This window comes from Lactuca serriola, chromosome 2 (assembly GCF_051521515.1).
Source record: "Lactuca serriola cultivar US96UC23 chromosome 2, Lser_US96UC23_V15, whole genome shotgun sequence".
Classification (NCBI taxonomy): Eukaryota; Viridiplantae; Streptophyta; class Magnoliopsida; order Asterales; family Asteraceae; genus Lactuca; species Lactuca serriola.
The window spans coordinates 36,294,300-36,301,845 of record NC_136409.1 but is presented as its reverse complement, the minus strand read 5'-3'; the positions used below and the strand labels follow the sequence as shown (position 1 = coordinate 36,301,845).

Genomic DNA, 7,546 nt, shown 5'->3' with positions numbered 1-7,546 from the left:
AAATAGACAAGTTGGTAAATTAATGTGGTAGATAATATATGATGAATATTCATATATAGAATTGGTATTTATTACAATTAATATCATTTATAATTTCAAATCTTGCATAATTCAAACTTAATACTGGTTAATTTGATTGTTTGTCTATTTGATCACTAAATAAATAATCTCACTAAACTAAAGGATTGGAACTTTGAACATAATTCTAGTCATAATAGGAATCGGTAAGCAACAAAACTTAAATTCATTGCACTATCCATAAAATCAACCATAGAGAATGGGTGACTCGTATCTAAACGAAAGTCTTCTATAAATCTTGTCTTAAAAACCGTTTTATGCTTTTCTTAAGTTTATTTTAAGTTGTTAATTGCTTTTAAGTATTTTGAACTTGCAAAATCAGAACAACCCATACTTGCTTTGTTTAAATTAGTTAAATTTAGTAGATATTTTAGTTGTTAATCATCCTCGTTCCTTGTGTTCGATACCCGATTTACCTGAACTATTCTATTTCTTGATTAGGTACACTGCCTATTGCAATTTAGCTAGTTAATATTTGTTTGGTTTAGAAATTAAAATCTAGTATATAATTTGTATCAAGTTTTTGGCGTCATTTCTAGGGAACGAATTTATTTTAGTTAATTTTATATGCTATTTGTTATCGATCCTTTTTGTGGAATTCATTGGGGATTTGAAGCTAATTTTTTGTTTATGTTTTTATTTAATTTTTTGTTTTTACGGTAGCCACATCGTGGAAACTGTTTAGAAACTTTTATTTTTATCGTTTTTTATTCATTTTACTCATTTGTTTTATGTTTTATTGATGTTAGTATATAACCCGGGAAAATTCATCTACTATAGTACCTCGTTTGAAGGATTCTGAGTCAATATTCTGCAAGAACAACAAAGCAATGAAAGAAGGAGGCGAGTCAAAGAAATTCATGATTTCTCCTTTCAAAAGGAAACCAGACGAGAATGAGAGTGGATACGAACCCGAAATAGAATCAAATGAAGAAAATGAACAAGAAAGCAAAGCCAAATACAGGAGGGACATAGCCAGAATGACCATGGAGGAGTACAACAGGCGGATGTAAAATGACAACGGGTCGGGTCTTGTGCCACACGAGATTCCAGAAGCGGCGAACTTTGAGCTTAAGGGACATATCGTCCTTATGCTTAAAAATATTTCATTATGTCGGAAAGACCATGAAGCGCCTAAAAACATACTGACGAGGTGTTGGATATCGCGAACTACTTCAACGTGCCAAACATTACACGCGATGCGATATTGTTACAGACACTTTTAGTGACATTCATCGGAGAAGCTAAGGATTCGATTAAGCCACTTCCACCCAGAGCGATCATGACATGGACCAATTTACGAATCAAGTTTATTCAACAATTTAGTACACCTTCAAAAGTTTCTAAGTTGGAGAAGAACATTGCAAAATTCGAAAAAAACGATGGAGAATCTTTGTACGAAGCGTGGGAGAGATACAACGGAATGATACAAACTTGCCCACAACACGACCTTAATGTGCAACAAGAGATATCAATCTTCTATGATGGAATAAACACAACCATAGGACAAATCCTAGACTACAAGGACCCATGAAAAAGAAGGATACGAAAACTAACAAGGCTCTCAGGGAAGAATTCACCAAACATTCAAGAGAATACCACAACCCAAGAGAATATGTCGCAAGAATCAAGGTGAGCGTAGATGGAGGAAATGAGAATTTAGCTTTGGTTCTTGCAAAGATCGAAACAATGGACCAGAGGATAACAAAAATGGGTCAATATATACAAGTTATTTAAGTCAGGTGTGATAATTGTGGCAGAGTACATTGAGCTAAAGATTTCGAATTGGATGAAAATGGAAACCAAAAAGTTTAAGCTTGTTATTCGAATGGGGATAGGTATGAAGAAGATTGGAGGAATCATAAGAAGAAATGGAAGCCATATGATGATTATAAGAGGGAAAAAGAAGAGAAGTATAGGCAACAAGGTCATGAATTTTATGAAAAGGAGCAACCAGAGTCCAAAAAGAAAACTGACTTTGAGTCTATGCTCGCACGTTTTGCAGTTGCTTCCAAAAAGACTCTTGAGGCAGTTGATGCTATACTAAGGAATCAGCAAGCCTCCATACACAATATCAAGAAAAAAGTTAGTGATGATATGATCTTCTCGGTTGATATTTTCGATACATTCATAGAGAGCAAGATGAAAGAATGGAAGGAAGATAATTTGGAGGGATACATGGCATTGAAGAGGATGGATTTGTTTCCAAACACAATCTCGAAGGACTTGAAAGTCTTTTGGAAGAAAGCGATTATGAAGAACTTCAAACTCATTCTAAAGAACTTCCACGGCGTGGACAAGTATTTACCACGACGTGGTCATCGAAAAAATCACGATTAGTCGATCCAGAAGACATGATAGCATGGAAGAACAATTCTGTCACACCCCAAAACCGATAACGGCGGAATACGCTTCGGGGTGGAGGACGTCATGTACAGTATCATCACAATTGCATAATAGTAAAAACAAGAAACATACAACCATTTCATTTCATAGTAAGTGCAATTAAAAGTGCATTCTGAAATGTTCAACAACACCAAAAGTAATACAAAAATAAGAGATGGATCTTGCATGCTCCACCTTCTCCAAAATGCTGCACATGTACCTGTCTATCTTTGACCTGAGGATACAAGTTATTTTGAAAACGAGTATCAACATAAAGCTGGTGAGTTCATAAGAGTTTAGTGTGAGTTTTTGTATAAAAATGCTTTAGAACATATAGTGTGAAAAGCTGCAATTTACATTAGTAAGTAGTAGAAAACCCTAGAAAATCCTATATTTTCCAGAAATTACTTCGTAAATGAAAACCTTTAAGTTGTATGGAATTTTCATCAGTGAAAACCATTTGTTGTAAAAGTATATTAGTGGATCTCCAATAGTGTAATAGGAAAAGTTGTGCCTGTTATGGTAATAGTGGTGCAGGCTCCCATTAATAATAGATACTTATTTACTTCGGGATATTAACTTACACTTTAGTTTTATTATTTTAGTGTGGAGTTAGTGTATTCCTTGTATGCGACTGATAGTGTGAGTAATAGAGAACCCCATGACCTTCCCGGTCATGCACAGTGTAGTGAAGTAGTGTCATCCCTGGGCTTGCACAACTCTGACTGAAGTTAACAGTCGGGATATAATAGTGTCTGCCCCGTATAGATCTATACATGTAGCGTCGTCTTCCTGACGGAAAACTCTGGGCATAGTATGTAGCGAGTAGAGTATCTTGTAGTGAGTTAGTGTGTTATCTCCTGATTAGTGCTCTCTCTTGTATTATAGTGTAGTAGTCTTTTGTATAACTCGTAGTGTGTTCTCTTATTAGTGTATCGTCTCGTACTAGTGTGTATTATAGTGTGTAGAGTAGTAGCCATAGCGAGTAATAGTGGCCTTAACTATACCTATTATAGTTAACTTAGTGTGTATGGTTCTTGTCAATTTAGTGGTTTAAGCTTCGGATGAAATGAAAATACTCGTATCCAACGCTAATATACATGATATATAACTAAGAAATCAACGACAGTCAGACAGATAACAACTACCCTAAGCCCACAATCAAACAAGAACAGGAAATAAGGCGAGCTATCGGTCCTAAGTCCTTCAAGTCTTACTTATATAAATATATTAGTGTGGTTACATTTTATAAGAACATTTATTTAATGAAAATCTTGTCCAAAGGGAACATTTAGAAAATTGTTTATTTATCCAAAATAGTTTTGAAAACGTAAAATCCTTTTACAAAGCATAGTGGTAAATCACATGTGATTTGAACTACGGTTAGTGAATCAGATGTGATTAATTTCCATAAACATGTATATTTGACTTGTATCCCCCCCCCAAAAAAAAACATATAAAAGCATTTGAAAGGTTCATTAAAGGGGTATGAACTCACCTGAAACCAAGTAAATCGGGTAAATCGGGTGAAAGTGTCGGTTGAGCGTTTGGTACCAAATAAGGACTTGTACACCTTTTAAGACCCTAATATCATATGAAATGTCTGTTTTACAAGAAATTAGACATTTTATGCTTTGTATTAAAACATTTAGATATTCAAGCATTGATTCTAGGTCTTATGGGTTAGAAGTGGTTCTCAGGGGTTGTACAAGGCCAAAAAGGGTTTACGGGGGAGTCCAAGAGTTTACTCACTTGGAGTTTACGGCCCAAAGGCCACTCCTTGGGAGTTTACGGCCATAAGCCCCTAGGCTTGGCCGTGAACTCTTGTTCTCCTCCCAAAATGGAAGGTAAGGCCTTAAATCAATCCCCTATAATTCTAGTGAATGTCTAGGACCAATTTGGGGGTTTAAAACCTTCATTTGGTTATGTTTGGGGGAGTTTACGGTCCTAGCTTATGCTTGGGTTGTAAACTCCATTTTTCCCTCAAAATGTGTTGTTAAATGGTCCTAAGAACTCCCTAAAATCATAACTAAATTCTAGCATGCCTTAGATGAGTTTTTAGGGCATTTTAACATGGAAATTGGGTGTTTACGGCCTAAGCATAAGCTTGGGCCGTAAACCCTCTTTTAGGATAAAAAAACTTAGGTTTTGATGTCCAAACTCATCTAGGTATATCCCTTAATTAGTATACAAGCTTAAAGGAAGGAAAAATGGGACTTTGGCCATGATTTGGGGTGTTTACGGCCTAAGGAGCTTATTAGGCCGTAAACTCCTTGTTTACCCCTCAAACATATGATTTTTGTGTTATTATTGCAATGGAGTACGTTTAGAACAAGCTAGGGAAGAAACTCTTACGTTTGGAAGCCGGAATTCGCGGTTTTGAAGTCGGAATCGGGTCTAGAGAGAGAAAGTAGTGAGAGAGTGTATGAATGGGGTGGTAAAAGGGTGTAAAGTGACATCCATTTTCCTTAAATATGCCTCGGGTATTGCACCCGGTACACGACTACCCGATGCTCAAGTTTAACGGGGTTAAAACTTTTTACCCGGGTGAAGTGGTTGAAAAGTAATAGAACTATATTTTGTTAAACGGGATTAAGATTTAACTAGTTATATTTACTTATATTAATTAATAATGACATGGATTATAAATAAATGGATATTTATTTATTGACGAATCCAAATATTACGAAACTTTTTATAAAGTGACGAATTCCGTTAGCGAAAATGGGATTATGTAACGGCAATAAATTTGGGTTGTCACATCATCCCCCCGTTAGGGGAATTTCGTCCCGAAATTCAGAATTCAAACAGACAAGTTATTAAAATACTACTAAGCAAAGAGATGAGGATATTTGAGTTTCATTTGATCCCCGCGCTCCCAAGTGAATTCCGGTCCCCGCTTGGCGTTCCACCGAACCTTCACGATTGGGATGCGGATTTGTTTCGTTCGTTTTACTTCCCAATCCATAATCTCCGCAGGCTCTTCCACGAAGTTGAGGCTCTCATTGACCTCGATCTCGTCGAGGGGAATCACGAGAGTCTCGTCGGATAGGCATTTCTTCAAGTTTGAGACGTGGAAGGTAGGATGTAGGTTACTTAGCTCGTGGGGTAAGTTGAGTTTGTAAGCTACGGGGCCGATTCTAGTGAGGATCTCAAAAGGCCCTATGTACCTTGGGTTCAGCTTTCCATGCTTTCCGATGCGTTTCGTGCCCTTCCAGGGCGAGACCTTCAACAGGACCCGGTCTCCCACCTGGAATTCCAAGGGTTTTCTTCGTTTGTCGGCGTAGCTTTTCTGTCGATCCCTAGCGGCTTTTAATCGTTCATGAATCTGTACAATCTTATCGGTTGTTTCTCGAATGATCTCTGGACCAGTGAGAGCGCTTTCAGGAACTCGTCCTTTAGCTAACTGAGTGTCACCCACCTCAGCCCAGCATAGAGGGGATTTGCACTTCCGGCCGTAGAGGGCTTCGAATAGAGCTGCGTTGATGCTTGTATGATAACTATTGTTGTAGGAAAATTCCACAAGGGGCAAGTGTGTGTCCCATGATTTTCCGAAGTTGATCACACAAGCTCGCAGCATATCTTCTAAGGTTTGAATCGTTCTCTCACTTTGCCCGTCAGTCTGTGGATGGTAGGCTGTACTCATATCCAGCCTCGTCCCTAGTGCTTTTTGTAGTGATTGCCAAAATCTCGATGTAAATCTACTATCTCTATATGAGATAATAGATATAGGGACGCCATGCAGACGTATTATTTCCTTAAGGTATGTTCTCGTGAGCTTCTCCATCTTGTCCGTTTCCTTGATGGGTAGGAAGTGTGCAGACTTGGTCAATCTGTCGACGATGACCCAAATGGTATCCAACCCACCCGTTGTCTTGGGCAGTTTGGTTATAGAGTCCATTGTGATCCGTTCCCACATCCATTCCGGTATCTCCGGTTGTTGGAGGAGACCTGATGGCTTCTGGTACTCAACCTTGACCTTCGCGCAAGTAAGGCACTTACTCACGAAGGTAGCTATCTCAGCTTTCATGTTAGGCCACCAGTATAGCTTTTTGAGATCCAAATACATCTTATCCGAACCTGGGTGGATGGAGTATCGAGTGTTGTGAGCTTCCTTCATGACTAAATCTTTGAAACCTCTGTGGCTTGGAGTCCAGATTCGGTCCATGAGATAGTAGGCTCCATCACCCTTGACCTCCAAACTCTTATCCATTCCGCGCAGGGATTCTCCCGTCATATTCTCAGGCTTTAAGGCTTCAAGCTGAGCCTCCTTGATCTGTGCAGATAGATGCAAATGAATAGTCATTGTTAGTGACTTGGTCCTTTGACCAGAATGCTCTTTGCTACTCAGGGCGTCTGCTACTATGTTGGCTTTCCCCGGATGATATCGAATTTCGCAGTCGTCATCGTTGAGTAGTTCGACCCATCGGCGTTGTCTCATATTGAGCTCTTTCTGGTTCAGTATGTGTTGGAGTCTTTTATGATCGGTGTATACTATGCTTTTCGTTCCATACAAGTAGTGTCTCTAGATTTTTAGTGCGAAGACGACCGCTCCTAACTCGAGATCGTGAGTAGTGTAGTTCACCTCATGTGTCTTTAGCTGTCTTGAGGCATAAGCGATGACTTTACCTCGTTGCATCAAGACACAACCGAGCCCCTGATTTGATGCATCGCAGTATACAACAAAATCTTCTGTCCCTTCGGGAAGAGATAATACCGGTGCAGTGCATAGGGCTCGCTTCAGGGTCTGGAATGCCTTCTCCCGTTTCTCTTCCCAGTCGAATGATACACCCTTCTATGTCAACATGGTGAGAGGCTTCGCAATCCAAGAGAAGTTTTGGATGAATCTGCGGTAGTAGCCAGCGAGGCCTAGAAATTGACGAATCTCCGTAGGCGTCTTCGGTGCTGACCAATTCTCAATAGCTTTAATTTTGGAGGGATCCACGTGGATTCCTTCTTCACTAACCACGTGTCCTAAGAATTCAACTCTTCGGATCCAAAACTCGCACTTAGAGAAATTCGCATATAACTTCTCTGGTCGCAGCGTTTCTAGGACTCGTCGCAGGTGATCCTTGTGTTCTTC

At 39.1% G+C, this 7,546-nt stretch overlaps 1 non-coding gene across 1 annotated transcript; it reads right to left on the bottom strand.

Moving 5' to 3' along the window:
• Positions 1-1,423: 1,423 nt before the first annotated feature.
• On the bottom strand, positions 1,424-1,530 carry LOC145090899 (small nucleolar RNA R71). The gene has a single exon (XR_013701822.1). It is a non-coding gene; the product is annotated as a small nucleolar RNA R71 (small nucleolar RNA).
• Positions 1,531-7,546: the final 6,016 nt, after the last annotated feature.